A 17,197-nucleotide genomic window follows, 5' to 3' on the forward strand; every position below is an offset into this window, starting at 1 on the left:
TCATGCTTTGGGGGTGTGGGGGTGAAGAGGGAATGGGTACTAGACTAGACCTGCTGAGTCTAAAGTTCTGGGGGAAAATAAATGTTTGAGAAACAACCAGGAGATTTCTTAAAAAGCAGAATATTGGTAAGAACACTAGCCCTCCTAGACATTTAAAAGTATTATGAAGTCACAACATGAGAGGCTACAGAAATGAAAACAATGGTGTTAGCACGTGAATAGACAAGTCAATAGAAGAGAAGAAGAGTCTAAAAATAAACTCAAATGGATAAACATGCAAAGCAAATCTGTGAGGGGAAGATGAGTAAAGGCAATGAGGAGTGTGGGGACTCTCTCCCTCCTGGACACAAAATTACTACCGGCTGCATCAGAGATTTAACAAATGTAAATGAAACTATAAATGTACCAGAAGAAGACGTAGGGGGATTTAAAAAATCACCTCCTAATGGGAAAGGTCTAAGTAAGAGGGGAAACAAAGAAATCCAGCAGTGATGAAGATAAAACGGATGAACTTTAATTAAAATTTGGATTTTCTGCAAAGCAAAAAGAACAACCTGGAGAAAAAAGATGAATGGCAGACAAGGGAAATGATTTGCAACCCATGACATATACAGAAGAACTGTACAAAAAAGATCATGATGACTTGGATAACCACAATGGTGTGATCACTCACCTAGAGTCAGACATCCAGGAGTACGAAGTCAAGTGGGCCTTAGGAAGCATCGCTATGAACAAAGCTGGTGGAGGGGATGGAATTCCAGCTAAGCTATTTCAAATCCTAGAAGTTGATGCTGTTAAAGTGCTGCACTCAATATGCCAGCAAATTTGGAAACCTCAGCAGTGGCCATAGGACTGGAAAGGTCAGTTTTCAGTCCAATCCAAAAGAAGGGCAATGTCAAAGAATGTTCAAACTACCACATAATTGCACTCATTTCACATGCTAGCAAAGCAATGCTCAAAATCCTTCAAGCTAGGCTTCAACAGTATGTGAACCAAGAACTTCCAGATGTTGAAGCTGGATTTAGAAAAGGCAGAGGAACCAGAGATCAAATTGCCAACATCCAATGGATCATAGAAAAAGCAAGAGAATTCCAGAAAAACATCTACTTCTGCTTCACTGACTATGCTAAAGCCTTTGACTGTGCAGATCACAACAAACTGTGGAAAACTCTTAAAGAGATGGGAATACCAGACCACCTTACTTGCCTCCTGTGAAACCTGTATGCAGGTCAAGAAGCAACAGTTAGAACTGACAAGGGAAAAATGGATTGGTTCCAAATTGGGAAAGGAGTATGTCAAGGCTGTATATTGTCACCCTTTAACTTCTATGCAGAGTACATCATGTGAAATGCCAGGCTGGATGAAGCACAAGCTGAAATCAAGGTTGCTGGGAGAAATAGCTATAACCTCAAATATGAAGATGACACCACTTGCAGAAAGTGAAGAGGAACTAAAGAGCCTCTTGAAGAAGGTGAAAGAGGAGAGTGAAAAAGCTGGCTTAAAACTCAACATTCAAAAAATGAAGATTATCACTTCATGGCAAATGGATGGGGAAACACTGGAAACAGTGACACATTTTCTTTTCTTAGGCTCCAAAATCACTGCAGATGGTGACTGCAGCCATGAAATTAAAAGACACTTGCTCCTTGGAAGAAAAGCTATGACAAGCAATGTACTGAAATGCATATTCAAATTACTTTGCCAACAAAGATCCATATAGTCAAAGCTATGGTTTTTCCAGTAGTACAGATGTGATAGTTGGACCATAAAGAAGGCTGAGTGCCAAAGAATTGATACTTTTGAACTGTGGTGTTGGAGAAGATTCTTGAGAGTCCCTTGAACTGCAAGGAGGTCAAACCAGTCAATCCTAAAGGAAATCAACCCCGAATATTCATCGGAAGGACTGATGCTGAAGCTGAAGCTCCAATACTTTGGCCACCTAATGGGAAGAGCTGGCTCACTGGAAAAGACCCTGATGCTGGGAAAGATTGAAGGCAGAAGGAGAAGGGGCCAACAGAGGGATGAGATGGTTGGATGGCATCACTGACTCGATGGACATGAATTTGAGCAAGCTCCAGGACTTGGTGATGGACAGGGAAGCCTGCTATGCTGCAGTCCATGAAGTTGCAAAGAGTCAGACACGACTGAGTGACTGAACAACAGACGTATACAGAGGTCATCAATAAGACACAGCAGGTTAATGGCAAAGGAGACAAGCAGGCAATTCACAAAAGAAGTGGTAGAAGTGACTTTCCAGCATGAAAAGATGCTTCCCATCATTTATAAGCAAGGAAAGCAAATGGAAACAACAATGTAACCCCATCATTACCTGTTATGTTAACAGAGGTCAAAACTGCTGACAAACTATAACAGACATGTCTCCTAATAGTCACAGTCAGTGTTGCCTGCAGCTCCCCTTGCTCTGAATACTTCCATGCACACTAGCTGACTTCCAGCTGTCAGCACTGTCTTCCTGCCCTGTGCTGCAGGCTGGAAGTGCTGTCAGGAAGATATTGCCATCAGCACACTCTTTGATTGATAGGGCTTGCATGTACATGCTCCTGCGGTTTCTCCAGCTCTGGTGGCCCCCTGAGCGGATGGTTTGTGCTTCTGTCTCCATCATGAGGTGTGTTCCCTGGGCAGCCTACCAACACCATAGAAGAAACATGGAAAACAGACCAACCACAAAATGACCTGGAGCCCAGTGTTGCCAAACCTCGGCAGAAGCAGAGTCACATGAGTGAAATATAAATGCTTATTGTTCTGAGTCAGGGTTTCCAGGCGTTTGATATGCAGCATCGTGGCGCCATAGCTGACTGATCAGCGTAATGACAGGTCTAGCACAGGGTGACATACATGTTGTGTTTCTACTCGATTGTTGATGATGCTCGCATTACTCCAGGTTCTCCTGTTACAATGAGCATCCCTCCATAGGTCCTTGTGCACGGGTGCTGGAGCTTCTCTAGGCTGTATGTCTCCATGTAAAGAGCAGAGTTGTGGGTGGTGTTTACTTTCAGTGTCACAAGATATTACCAAATTGTCCTCCAAAGCAATTATTTACACTCTGACAAAACTTACAGGAACTCCTGGACTTCATTTGTTACTCAGCCTTTTTTATTTTTTCAACCAGATAATGTGTGTAAAATGGTATCTTGTTTTAACTTACATTTCACTAATAATACCTGATGAGCCTGACTCCCTTCATCTGTTTGTTGGCCATTTGGATTTCCACTTCTCTAATTTGTTCATATTGTTTGCTTGATTTTCTATTAGACTTTTTGGGTCTTTTTCTTACTGATTTATAGAATTTCTTTATGTATTTTAGCAACAAGTTCCCCTAATCCCATACAGCTAGTGCCAGGAAGAGAGATGGAAGAAGACAGTGTGTGTTGGCGGGGGGTGGGGGGTGGGGGGCGGTGGAGTTCAGTTCAGTTCAGTCGCTCAGTCTTGTCGACTCTTTGTGACCCCTGGGCTGCAGGATGCCAGGCTTCATCACCATCTCCCGGAGCTGCTCAAACTCATGTCCATTGAGTCGGTGGTGCCATCCAACCATCTCATCCTCTGTCTTCCCCTTTTCCTCCTGCTTTCAATCTTTCCCAGCATCAGGGTCTTTTTTAATGAGTCAGCTCTTCACATCAGGTGGCCAAAGTATTGGAGCTTCAGCTTCAGCATCAGTCCTTCCAGTGAATATTCAGGACTGATTTCCTTCAGGATTGACTGGTTTGATTTCCTTGGAGTCCAAGCAACTCTCAACCAGTATATTGCTGGTAACCGAAGTCCTTTTCTTTCTTTTTCCCCCCTTTTCTTTTAAATTAGCACCTTTCTTCATTTATCTAGTTATCCTTACATTCAACTGACCAGTTCTTCACTTGATTCCCTTGCTCACCACAAACAGTTCCTGCTGTGCTCTGTCTCTTCTGTGTCTGGCGTCAAGTAGAACACAAATATGTCTTGAGTAAATGGATGATTCTATGAGAGCCATTGCTCTTATTTCTGTAAGCTTTGTGGGGATAGCGTGGGGGTCAAAGAGCCCATGCCACTACAGGGAAGATGGGTTAGGAGCAGTGGTGTGCTTGAGCCTACTTGCACCAGAGCGGCACTTCAGCATGTCTTCCCAACACCATGATCAGCGATCCTATGTTTGTGGCTTGACATTGGATTTGGTGAGATTATTTATACTGTGAAGTTGGAAAACACTGCAAATCAATGCTTCCCCTCCCCTCAAGAGCTGGTTGTTAAACACTTACCAACACAGCACTGACTTAGGGCAATTAAAACGTGTAGAAACAAGCCAATGTAGAACAAGACCAGTGGTAAGTGAAATAAAAAGCCATAGTTGGAGGAACGTATCACTCTAGAGTTGTGGTGTTCAGAGACAGGGTTTTAAGTTACCCCAGATTTGAGAAGACTTGGTATCCTGAGGCCCTGGATTAGGGAAAGGAGCTGAACCTTCAATGTCAGCTCCAGCTAGCAAAAGTGAAGGACAGCAGGGGGCACCTGGATTTGAACCAGGGACCTCTTGATCTGCAGTCAAATGCTCTACCCCTGAGCTATACCCCCTGATGTAAGTGGAAGCCTTAGTACTACCTTTTACCTGTGTAGCCATGCCCAACATCCCTATAAATTTTTGCCACAAGGTGTTCACCAGGCTGGGCCTGCTCAAAGCTGCCAAACCAGCCTCACTATAATTTTACTCCCTTGATGCAAAACAAGCACCGGGTTCCCCCTCCCTGTAACCACCTCCCTGCTCTTTCTGGAAAAGCACTGACATTGGTGTTTATAGCAGGAGGGGCCTTCAGGGTCACCGGTCTATGCCCTTCACAGTGGGCATCTGAACACAGAGATTCAGGATTACTGGTCTGCCCAAGCACACACAGCTCCTCACAGATAAACTCAGGACCTGAATCCACTTCTCCTGACTTTGGGTTCAGGACCTTATAACTAAGCCAGTGAGTCTCTTATCTTCCTCTTTTCCCTATCCTCTATCAGTCAAAAAATGTAAAGGCTACAGAAGAGGAGTGTTTTAATAGATTAATGAGGAGTTGGGACCGTCAGGGGAACTAGAGCGTGGGCTTAGCAGAGCACAAGGAAAAGCTAATGGGGACACCAGAATTTGACCTTGGGCATGCTGCACCCTTCGGGCCAGTCCTCAGATTTCCTGTGTTCAGGAAGCATCTTGGGAGCTTGTCAAACATGCAGATGTGATGTGGGGTTAGGAACAAGCTTCTTATTGAGGGTCTGGGGGATCCCACTTTGAGAAACACCTGTCACGGATCTATATCAGGTCCCTTGTGCGCCACCTGCAGGAAGACTTAGGTACTGAACCCCCAGGAAGGGATGGGTTAGGAATTCTAGCTCCTGCCACAGGGTCAGGCTGAGCTGGTGGGCAGAGGCAGGATGAAAACCAAGGACCACAATGAGATTGCTCATCCTCTGAACTCTGTTCTTGACCCGTGGTTCTTAATTGTAGGGTGTGTCAAAATCACTTGGAGGACTTGTTAAAACAGGGATGTCTGGGCTTCCCCCTGAAAGTTTCTGATTAACAAATTCTCAGGTAAATTCTCTGATCCTGGGGGTCTGGGGCCATGCTTTAAGAACCGCTGCTCTAGATCCACAAATCTGTGACCAGGCCCTTTCACACTCGCAGCCACACCCAGGGTACCTGTTCATCCTTGCCTCATCTGTGTGTTTACGGAGCACTGGTGCCTCCTCCACTCCATCAAAGATCCATATCCTTACACCCCCCCCACCCCTTTCTTCCCATTGCCTGCTTGGAGCCCCTGTGAGGGTCTTCTTTGTCATGAATTAGCTCTTTTCCTAGTTTACCATTCAGGAAACTAAATCTAAAGAAGCTTCTGCAAATATGGGGAAAACTCATTCAAGGGAGTCAAGGAGATCCAGCTCTTCTGTCCAGAGCAGCCCGATTCAAGCTGAAGATCTCAGTCTGCCTCAGAAAAATTCAGCCCAGGGAGTTGTATTATTACATGTATATTGCAGATGAGGAAACAGAGATTGGGAGAGTATCTTTGGCCCCACAAAGGAAGTCGCTCAGGAGAGAAGGCAGTTCCAGATATCCCAGGGGTGTCATCCTTCAGCTTTGCATTTCCTTGTTTCTCTCTGGGTTCATCTCCCTTCTTTCTCCTTAATTCATTGAGGTTCTGATCCAGGTAATGCTCTTAGGTTTGGCACATCTGTAATGTCTTTCTTTTGTCCTCTTGCTTAAATGTCAGTTTACCAGGGTTCAGAATTCTAGATTGTGTCTACAGCCATAGCACCCTGAACGCACCCAATCTTGTCAGAATTCTAGGTTGGAAGTTATTTTTCTTTATACCTAAAAAATGTATTTTATAAAACTATAAATTATCAGTAAAGACAACTTTATTATTCAATTGCTCTTCTCACCAAAGTATCAAATGTAAAAAAAATTTTGAAATGCATGCATGGTTCATGGGTCTGGCTACACAGCTAATTAATTTTACTTATTTGTGCCTATATTTTCACTTACACAATTTTTAAAAATAACATTTTCCTAATTATGATAAATAATAATAAAGTGCTGTACTCAGTATGTCAGCAAATCTAGAAAACTCAGCAGTGGCCACAAGACTAGAAAAGGTCAGTTTTCATTCTAATCCCAAAGAAAGGCAATGCTGAATAATGCTCAAATGACCATACAATTGTGCTCATTTCACATGAAAGCAAGGTAATGCTCAAAATCCTTCAAGCTAGGTTTCAGCAGTACATGAACTGAGAAATTCCAGATGTTGAAGCTGGATTTAGAAAAGGCAGAGGAACCAGAGATCAAATTGCCAACATCCATTGGATCATAGAAAAAGCAAGAGAATTCCAGAAGAACATCTACTTCTGCTTCATTGACTAGTCTAAAGCCTTTGTGCGGATCACAACAAACTGTGGAAAATTCTTAAAGAGATGTGAATACCAGACCAACTTACCTGTCTCCTGAGAAACCTGTATGCAGGTCAAGAAGCAACAGTTAGAGTGAAAAAACTGGGTTAAAACTCAACATTCAAAAAAACTAAGATTTTGGCATCCAGTCCCATCACTTCATGATACATAGATGGGGAAAAAGTGGAAACAGTGACAGACTTTATCTCCTTGGGCTCCAAACTCACTGTAGAATAGTGTCTGTAGTAACAACATTAAAAGACACTTGGTCTTTGGAAGGAAAGTTGTGACAAACCTAGATGGCATATTAAAAAGCAGAACATCACTTTGCCAACAAAGGTCTGTATAGTTGAAGCTATGGTTTCTTCAGTAGTCATGTCTGGATGTGAGAGTCGGACTGTACAGAAGGCTGAGTGCCAAAGAATTAATGGTTTTGAATTGTGATTGCTGGAGAAGACTCTTGAGAGTCCCTTGGACTACAAGGAGATTAAACCAGTGAACCCTAAAGGAAATCAACCCTGAATATTCATCGAAAGGACTGATGCTGAAGCTGAAGATCCAATACTTTGGCCACCTGATCCAAAGAGCTGACTCACTAGAAAAGACCTTGATGCTTAGAAAGATTGAGGACAGGAGAAGAAGGGGACGACAGAGGGTGAGATGGTTGGATGGCATCACTGACTCACTAGACATGAGTTTGAGCAAACTCGGGGAGATGGTGAAGGACAGGGAAGCCTGGTGTGCTGCAATCTGTGCGGTCACAAAGAGTCAGACACAGCTTAGCGACTGAACAACAACTATAATAAAGAGGCAATAAGAAGGTATAAATCCACAGGACAAACAGTATATGGATGAGATAATTAGTTTGACCTGGAAGAAAAAACCAAAACAGCTAACGTAGTCTGTAGAGAAATCATCCAAGAAGTAAGCACTTCTGTGGGAGGCGCAGGGGAGGTTGGAGACCAGAGGGCGTTACTGAGGGATGCAGTTCTACAGGTTCCCACTGGCTCTCGGAGAATGGATGGTAATTGCCGTCAACTGCATACCTGGGTGTTATGACATCGTGAATTGGTGCTAGTTCAGAACCTAGAACGGCCTGGGGGTATAGCTCAGGGGTAGAGCATTTGACTGCAGATCAAGAGGTCCCCGGTTCAAATCCGGGTGCCCCCTGCTGATTTTCTTTCCATCTGGAGACCACACATGTGGTCACTGTAGATTAGATCTGAGTACCACCAACCCTCACCTCCACCCCAACCCTGCTTGTTGGGAGGCTTTTAAAATTAGGCTACTTTCCTCTAGGGGGGCTTAGCAAACAGAACATGGAAGGAGTAAGGAAAGGAGAGGAAAGGTAGGAAAGGTCATCGTCTGACTCAGGAAATGGTTGGAAGTTTTCCTCATCCAGCGTTAGAGGCTTTGTCTTGACCCTAAGAGCTGTGTGTGTTTGATCAGCTCTCCCAATTACTATTACTATTTCTGCTTTCAAGTGAGTTAAGAAGGTCCAAGGAGCTACCTGAATTAGCAGCTGTGCCCCACAGACTCCCGGGAAGAATCTGGATATTTTTATTTGAAAAACAGCACATTGTCTGCTCTTCCTACCCAACCAGGACTATCTGATCAGACACATTTGGGGGAAGATGATACTGGATGATTCTCAAGGGCATTTTGTCTGAACACGGGCTTTCCAGATGGTGCAAGTGATAAAGAACCTGCCTGCCAATGCAGGAGACTAAGAGACGAAGGTTCAATCCCTGGGACGGAAAGATCCCCTGGAGGAGGGCATGGCAGCCCACTCCAGTATTCTTGCTTGGAGAATCCCATGGACAGAGGAGCCTGGCAGGCTACAGTCCATAGGGTCGAAAAGAGTCAGACACAACTGAAGCGACTTAGCACGCACATATTATCAAAGCCAGTGCCCTCGACAGGGCCAGGAGCAAGGAGGGAGAGGGCAGACCTGGTGGGAAAGTCGTGCTTCTGCCAGGGGGCAGACCCCCAGGTTCTGGAAGCCACAAACATCTGGGTGACTGGCTGTGCTATGGGTGGAAAGGTGCTTTTTAGATAATAATGGCTCACAGATCATTTAAACACATATCACGAGGTCTCTGATTCATAATCCAAGTAACGCTACTCCTGTCACTTTAAAAAATTAATAGACTTTATTTTTTTAGAGCACTTTTAGGTTTACAGAAAATCTGAGCAGAAAGTTTAGAGAGCTCCCCTCCATCCCCTCACCTCAGCTGCCCCCTCCCAGGTGCCCCATTATTAAATTTTATATTAGTGTTGTTGTTGTTGTCCAGTCATCCACTCATGCCTGACTCTTTGCAATCCCATGGACTGCAGCACACCAGGCTTCCCTGTCCATCATCATCTCCCGGAGCTTGCTCAAAGTCATGTCCATTGAGTCGGTGGTGCCATCCAACCATCTCATTCTCTGTGGTCCCCTTCTTCTCCTGCCTTCAGTCTTTCCCAGCATCAGGGTCCTTTCCAATGAGTCAGTTCTTCACATCAGGTGGCCAAAGTATTGGAGCTTCAGCATCAGTCCTTCCAATGAATATTCAGGACTGATTTCCTTCAGGATTGGTTTGATTTCCTTGCAGTCCAAGGGACTCTCAAGAGTGTTCTCCAACACCACAGTTCAAAAGCATCAATTCTCGGTGCTCAGCCTTCTTTATGATCCAACTCTCACATCTGTACATGACTACTGGAAAAGCACAGCTTTGACTAGATGGACCTTTGTTGGCGAAGTAATGTCTCTTCTTTTTAATGTGCTGTCTAGGTTTGTCATAGCTTTTCTTCCAAGGAGCAAGAGTCTTTTAATTTCATGGCTGCAGTTACCATCTGCAGTGATGTTGGAACCAAAGAAAAGAAAGTCTGTCACTGTTTCCAGTGTTTCCCCATCCATTTGCCATGTAGTGATAATCTTCGTTTTTTTGAATGTTGAGTTTTAAGCCAGCTTTTTCACTCTCCTCTTTCACCCTCATCAAGAGGCTCTTTAGTTCCTCTTTGCTTTCTGCCATAAGGGTGGTGTCATTTGCATATTTGAGGTTATTGATATTTCTCCTGGCAATCTTGATTCTAGCTTGTGCTTCATCCAGTCTGGCATTTCACATGATATACTCCACATATAAGTTAAATAAGCATGGTGACAATATATAGCCTTGACTTACTCCTTTCCCAGTTTGAAACCAGTTGGTTGTCCCTGTCCAGTTCTAAGTGTTGCTTCTTGACCTGCATACAGATTTCTCAGGAGGCAGGTAAGGTGGTCTGGTATTCCCATCTCTTGAAGACTTTTCCAGTTTGTTGTGATCCACATGGTCAAAGGCTTTGGTGTAGTCAGTAAAGCACAAGTAGATGTTTTTCTGGAACTCTCTTGCTTTTTCTATGATCCACTGGATGTTGGCAATTTGATCTCTGGGTTCCTCTGTGTGGGGGTGATGGTGGTGAGATCAGACAGTGCCATCTCTACTACTGGTCTTCGAAACATTGTTAAGAAAATTTGGAGAAAATATCTGCAGTGCATATGTCCAGAATATATAATGAACTGAGCCAAATATAAATATATAAAGAATTCAACAGTAAGACAAACCCAATGTTTTAAAGTAGGCAAAGAATTTGTAACCACACTTCACAAAAGAAGACATACAAATGGCAAAAAAGCACCTGAAAATGTAATCACCATTATTATTCACCTGGAAATGCAAATGACTAAAATGAAAAGGGCTGACAATAAAGTGCTGATGAGGATTGGAGGCAATTTGAACATTGTTCCTAGGAATATAAAATGGCACAAACACTTTGGAGAATAGTGTGGCAGTTTCTTACAGAGTTAAGCATTATTTACCATAGACCCCACCATGGTCACTCCTATCTTACCAAAAATAAATGAAAACTTCTGCCCTCACAAAGACAGGTCTGTTCATAGCAGTTATCTCACACGCTAGTAAAGTAATGCTCAAAATTCTCCAAGCCAGGCTTCAGCAATACATGAACAGCGAATTTCCAGTTGTTCAAGCTGGTTTTAGAAAAGGCAGAGGAACCAGAGACCAAATTGCCAACATCCGCTGGATCATGGAAAAAGCAAGAGAGTTCCGGAAAAACATCTATTTCTGCTTTATTGACTATGCCAAAGCCTTTGACTGTGTGGATCACAATAAACTGTGGAAAATTCTTCAAGAGATGGGAATACCAGACCACCTGATCTGCCTCTTGAGAAATTTGTATGCAGGTCAGGAAGCAACAGTTAGAACTGGACATGGAACAACAGACTGGTTCCAAATAGGAAAAGGAGTACGTCAAGGCTGTATATTGTCACCCTGCTTATTTAACTTCTATGCAGAGTACATTAGGAGAAACGCTGGGCTGGAAGAAGCACAAGCTGGAATCAAGATTGCCGGGAGAAATATCAATAACCTCAGATATGCAGATGATACCACCCTTATGGCAGAAAGTGAAGAGGAACTAAAAAGCCTCTTGATGAAGGTGAAAGAGGAGAGTGAAAAAGTTGGCTTAAAACTCAACATTCAGAAACCTAAATCATGGCATCTGGTCCCATCACTTCATGGGAAATAGATGGGGAAACAGTGTCAGACTTTATATTTTTGGGCTCCAAAATCACTGCAGATGGTGACTGCAGCCATGAAATTAAAAGACGCTTACTCCTTGGAAGAAAAGTTATGACCAACCGAGATAACATATTGAAAAGCAGAGACATTACTTTGCCAACAAAGGTCAGTCTAGTCAAGGCTATGGTTTTTTCAGTGGTCATGTATGGTTGTGAGAGTTGGACTGTGAAGAAAGCTGAGTGCTGAAGAATTGATGCTTTTGAACTGTGGTGTTGGAGAAGACTCTTGAGAGTCCCTTGGACTGCAAGGAGATCCAACCAGTCCATTCTGAAGGAGATCAGCCCTGGGATTTCTTTGGAAGGAATGATGCTAAAGCTGAAACTCCAGTACTTTGGCCACCTCATGCGAAGAGTTGACTCACTGGAAAAGACTCTGATGCTGGGAGGGATTGAGGGCAGGAGGAGAAGGGGACGACAGAGGATGAGATGGCTGGATGGCATCACTGACTCAATGGACATGAGTCTGAGTGAACTCTGGGAGTTGGTGATGGACAGGGAGGCCTGGTGTGCTGCGATTCATGGGGTCGCGAAGAGTTGGACACGACTGAGCAACTGAACTGAACTGAACTGAAAATTGAAAAGAATCCAAGTTGTCAACAGGGTAAATGGGTAAACAAATTATGCTACATTCATATAAAGGAATTCTACACAGCAATAAAAATGAATGAGTTCCTGATTCATACATCAGCATGGCTGAATCCCGGAAACATTGCATTAAGCCAAAGAGGCTATACATAAAAACTGCATAGTGTGTAGTGCCATCTTTATGAAGTATTAGGGAATGTAAACCTAGTCTTTCATGACAGATGGCATATTAGCTGTTACCTGGGGCACAGGGTGGAAAGTTCATTGGGAAAAGGTGAAGTGGTTTATTACTTTATTATTACTGGATGTGTGTGTGGATAGACATATCCTATACCTCGATTGTGAAGGTGGTACTGCAAGTAAACAAATTTGTCAAAATCCACTGCAATGCACACTTAAAATTGGGACATTGATTGGATCTAAATCATGCCTTAAAAAACCAGAAATGTATTCCTGCAGGGAGAGACTATTAGAATAGAATAGAAATGCATTAGAATATGGAGCCTAGAATAGATTCCTACGCATATGGGAGTGAAAGAAGGCTGGGGGGGGGGGGGGGGCAGAAGTAATCAGCGAGGAATACACACTGCAGGAGGATCAGCTCTAAATGAAAAAAAGGTCAGATGAACCCCCCGTCTCAAATCATGCACAAAGGTCAAGTTCAGGTGGGTTAAAGGCCCCGGGGTGGAAGGGACCTTGGGGATCGGCCAGTGGACAAAGACTTGGTCGCCATCGGCCCGAAGCTCATGCTAGCGCTTCTTCCAAGACCACAGAGCTAAACTAGCACGATTATAAACAAGCAAACAAGTCTCTCCCCGCCCCCTCCAAACTAGCACCCTTAAACTAGAACCAAGTCTATCTAGGCAGAGCAGTGAGCGACTTCCGGCGGAGGAGCCGGCGGGACCCCACCGTTTCCGGTCGGGGCCCGCCGCGCCTGCGCACTCCCTGCTGACTGCTGGTAGGAGGAACTTAGGCGCCTCGGGACGCGGGTGGGCGCAGAGGATCCCTTGGGCTGTCGCTTCCGGAAGTCCGCCCCGGAACCTGGACTCCTCCCCCTTGGCTGTGCTGGGCCCTGGGCGCCTCCTGGTAGGTCCAGCTGCTGCGCTGCGCGAGGGGGTGGTAGGCGGCACCCTGCTCCCAGCTGCGGGGCCGCGGCCGGTTGCTGGTGGAGGGGCGCTGGCGTCCCGTTTCCGTCGGCCCCGCCGGCCGGCCTGACCCTCGGCAGTAGGTAAGCCGGGGAGCGGGCGTGGCGGTCCCTGGATTCCAGGGGCCGAGGCGGCTTGTCCTGACCTCGGCCCAGCGGGCGGCCCGGTCTCCCCGGTCTTCAGAGTCCGTGCTGGACAGCGAGCTCATGTCCATCAGTCAGTCTATGCCTGGAACTGTCGCTCGATACCTTGATGCGAAGAACTGACTCATTGGAAAAGACCCTGATGCTGGGAAAGATCGAGGGCGGGAGGAGAAGGGGACAACAGAGGATGAGATGGCTGGATGGCATCACTGACTCGATGGACATGAGTTTGAGTGAACTCCGGGAGTTGGTGACGGACAGAGATTCCTGGCGTGCTGCAGTCCATGGGGTCACAAAGAGTCGGACACGACTGAGAGACTGAACTGAACTGAACCGAACGTCACTAATCCTTCACAAGCCAGTGAGGCAGGTGCTGTTCTCCCTGTTGTGTAGACGGGGAAACCGAGGCTCAGTAGCGGGAGGAGCACACAGCTCTTCGCCCACAGGCAGGATTTAAGCCCCCATAGACTGGCTCTGGAACTTGATGCTCTCAATCCACTATGGAGAGCAGCCTCGCAGAAAAGAGCCAAGTGTGTGTAGTTTAAAACACCTCATTTTGTGTCACTTTTTGCATATGAGGAAACCTAATGATGTGTGTTTGTTTCAAGCCTCTTCTTTAGGGTTTGCGTGCAGCCAAGTGTGCACTTGGGACCAAAGCCGGAAATGTACAGTGGTTTGCTCTAGGCTTTCACATCCATGTGTTCCTCTAGTCCCATCCTCTTCTTCACCATCTTCTACCTCCTCCTAGCTTGAGTGGGTAGGGGGATGAGAAGCCCAGGACTTGGAGGCTCATCCAGTGCTTTAAAGTCCCCTGCAGGTCTGGCGGGGATGGACTGGCCCCCCCCCCCCCCCCCCCCGTCCGTCAGTGCAGGGGCTGACAGAGGTGGGGGCTGGTGACTGAGCAGGGTGAAAACGTCTCTCTGGCATAGGTCCTGAATGCCCAGGGTAGGCTGAGTTGCAAATGAGGCGCTGGGGTGAGGCAGGCCTAGGAGAAATAGAAAAGTGCCCCCTTTCCTTCTGGGCCTGCGCATGGGAAAAGGCCTGGTAAGAGTTGTTGTTGAGGTGCTAAGGCATGTCCGACTCTTTGCAACCCCATGACTGTAGCCCAACAGGCTCCTCTGTCCGTGGGATTGTCCAGGCAGGAATACTGGAGTGGGTTGCCATTTCCTTCTCCAGGGGATCTTCCTGATCCAGGGATCAAACCCACGTCTCCTGCCTGGGCAGGTGTATGCTTTACTCCTGAGCCACCTGGGAAGCCACTGGTGAGGGTGGTGAGGAAACCTCTGATCCATGGAGGCAGTGCCTGTGCTGAGGCCCCGCCTGCCTCAGGCTCAGCCAGCAGGTTGCTGCCTCTCTGAGTATATGGCTTCCCCTTGGGAGTCTGTAGGCTCCTGGGCATAAACTGCCTGGGTCTTCCCCCTGCCTTCACTCAAGGACTTGCCTGCCACCCCAGCATCCTTCTTTGCTGTGTCAGGGGGAAAAAAAATAGATTCTTTCTCGTCTCTGATAACCCCTTCCACTTCCCGGCCCGACATGCACCTGTGCCTCGAGCCCCTCGCCCTCAGGAGGCTCCTGCCACCAGGCCTCCCTATCTTCCCACTGCACCTTTGCTCTGTCTTGAGATGGAGCTAAGCCTTTCCCCTCCTGACCCTTTGACACTGCAAGCGCCCGCACCCCCTGCTTCTCATTGCATAGCTGGGGGCTCCAGCCACCTCATCCCACTGAAGTGACCCTGTCTGTCCTTTCTGGAAAGGCTTCCCTTGGCCCTGCCTAACATCACTTAGGTGTTTCTCTGCCCTCTGCCCATAGGGCACCTTTGGAGTCTGCTCCTCCTCTACCCTCCCCACAGTGTGTTGCCTGGGCAACCACCCTCCCCTCTCTTCTCCTGCCAGTGTTTTCCCTCCGTTTCTTTGGGGACTTTTCCGTGGATCTGCATCTTTAGCTCAGTACCTGTCATGTCTACTCCTGAAGACTTGTTGCAGGAGAACCTTAAAATCGCCACATCTGTAGCTGATCTGGGTTACTGGGGAGGATCACTGGGGAGGCCCTCTGTGTCCACTCCTCCTCCACGCAGCAGCCCAAGCACACCTGCCCCCCCACATGGCTCTCCAAACTGTCCCTTCACCTGCAGCCCCGCCGCCATCACCTGCTCCTCTCCCCCCCGCCCCCCATTCGCTTCTCAGGGCGAGGCCTGCCTCTGTGGGGTCCCCCCCCACCCTCCAGCTCAGCCCCAGACTGTCCATCTTGGCATCATCCTCGAAGGTGCGTGTGTCAGCTGTTATGAGACGTGTCACAAACAATCTCTCACTAATAACCAAAGTCTTGGAGTTTGTGGGTGACTTTCTTTTTAAATTTTACACTTTGGATGTGTGTAGACTCGAGGCCAGCTTTCCGCAGCTCTCATCCTGCTGTGCTTCATTGGAGAGAAAGGGGCGCTTTACTGTGGGTGCCGCCCATCGCCCTGGGTTCCTGATCTGCCCAGGGCTCTCTGTCCAGAGACGGGGTTCCTCAAGAGGTAGCCCAAGGGGAGCCACCCTTCGGAGACAGCACTAAACCCCGGTGTCATAGACTCGGTGTGCCTCCCGGGCAGCCCGCCCGGGCTCTGCAGCACTCGCCCCGCTTGCCTCGCTGTTCCCAGGTTGTCTTGTCGTCCTGAGCCCCGCGTGCCAGCTGACAGCTCCTCTCCCGTGTGTGTATGTTTAGGGCACAGTGCTGGCTCACGGTAGATATTGACGAAGTTTTGTTAAATAGTCAAGTGGATCAAAGTTGTCTGCAGAATACAGACAGACCGGTGGGACGAGGCTGGTCGGGGACGGAACAGGATTGGTGCCCTGGGGTCCACTCGGGCCCTCGGGTGAAGGTGTTGGGGTGTGCCCTGGGCTGCAGTCTGACTCACAGGTGTTATGCTTTTCTCTGCCCTCATCCGTGAGCACAGGCGGGACACAGGCCTGCCTCCGGTACCCTGCTCTGCGGGCCCAAGAGCGATGGAGCCGACAGACTGCTCGGGTCCTCTGCTGTGCCACGGAGCATCACGTTGCTGCTCTGGGTTTCCGTTTCTTCAATCAAAATAAGAGCAGAGGGGAGTCCCTTCTGGTTCTGACATCTAGAGCCCTTCCTCTGGACCACGGCAGTGTCTGGCCCTTCGTCTGTGCCTTGACCCGGCCCCTCCGCGGCTTCCCCTCCAGTGGGCTCCAGGTGCCCGGTGTGGTGGTGGCTGACTTGGTTGTCTAGTGATGGGCTGGGGCGGTTTCCTCTCGGTTCTCCTGAGGCCTCTCCCACTGGACAGGGCTCCTCGGTGTCGAGCTGTCCACCTGCTTTCACAGCCGAACCTCCCTTGAGCTGCCCAGCAGGCTCGTCACCAGTGAAGGCCTGCCTGCCATCCCTGATGGCCCTCCTGAACGTTTCACGTTACCGAGTCAGAACGTCCTGGCTTAAATCTCCTCAGTTAGCCTGCGTCTTGCTCTGGGCTGGAGGGACGCACGCTCCTCCGCCTCAGGTGACCGGGGCGGACCCGCCATCCTCCTCTGAACCTTCTCTTTCCCCGGGAGACACGTCCTCGCTCGCTGGCCTTTAACTTTCCCTCACATTTGCTTTTCTCCTTCCTGCATGTTTCATCTCTGACTTCTTCGTGTCTCTTTTCTTTTGAGAGCAGCCCTGAATTTGATCTCATCTCCACGAAAATGAGTGTGTGGGGGATGGGGAGGGGTTGAGGACGGTGCCTGGGTGTAGGGTCTGAGCGTCTGGGTGAACTGAAGTCTGTGCCCTGGTTTGAGCTGACTGCAGGCAGAGTGGGTGAGGGG

The 17,197-nt window shown here is 47.5% G+C and overlaps 2 protein-coding genes and 2 non-coding genes across 8 annotated transcripts in view; 2 read left to right on the plus strand and 2 right to left on the minus strand.

Annotated features, from left to right (window-relative positions):
• RARRES2 (retinoic acid receptor responder 2) overlaps positions 1–17,197 on the minus strand; it is an 86,232-nt gene that overhangs the window by 56,833 nt on the left and 12,202 nt on the right. The window lies entirely within an intron of this gene.
• Positions 1–17,197, plus strand: part of LRRC61 (leucine rich repeat containing 61) — a 29,979-nt gene that overhangs the window by 4,201 nt on the left and 8,581 nt on the right. Inside the window, exons 1-2 of one of the 5 annotated variants that reach the window (XM_061415118.1) lie at positions 12,087–13,195; positions 16,333–16,592. The gene's annotated coding sequence lies outside the window, so the exon portion shown is untranslated. The other 4 variants (XM_061415119.1, XM_061415121.1, XM_061415117.1 and 1 more) reach the window with 4 other exon arrangements.
• Positions 4,489–4,560, minus strand: TRNAC-GCA (transfer RNA cysteine (anticodon GCA)). The gene has a single exon. It is a non-coding gene; the product is annotated as a tRNA-Cys (tRNA).
• On the plus strand, positions 8,005–8,076 carry TRNAC-GCA (transfer RNA cysteine (anticodon GCA)). The gene has a single exon. It is a non-coding gene; the product is annotated as a tRNA-Cys (tRNA).

The sequence above is a fragment of the Bos javanicus genome, chromosome 4 (assembly GCF_032452875.1).
Source record: "Bos javanicus breed banteng chromosome 4, ARS-OSU_banteng_1.0, whole genome shotgun sequence".
In the NCBI taxonomy this organism is placed as follows: Eukaryota; Metazoa; Chordata; class Mammalia; order Artiodactyla; family Bovidae; genus Bos; species Bos javanicus.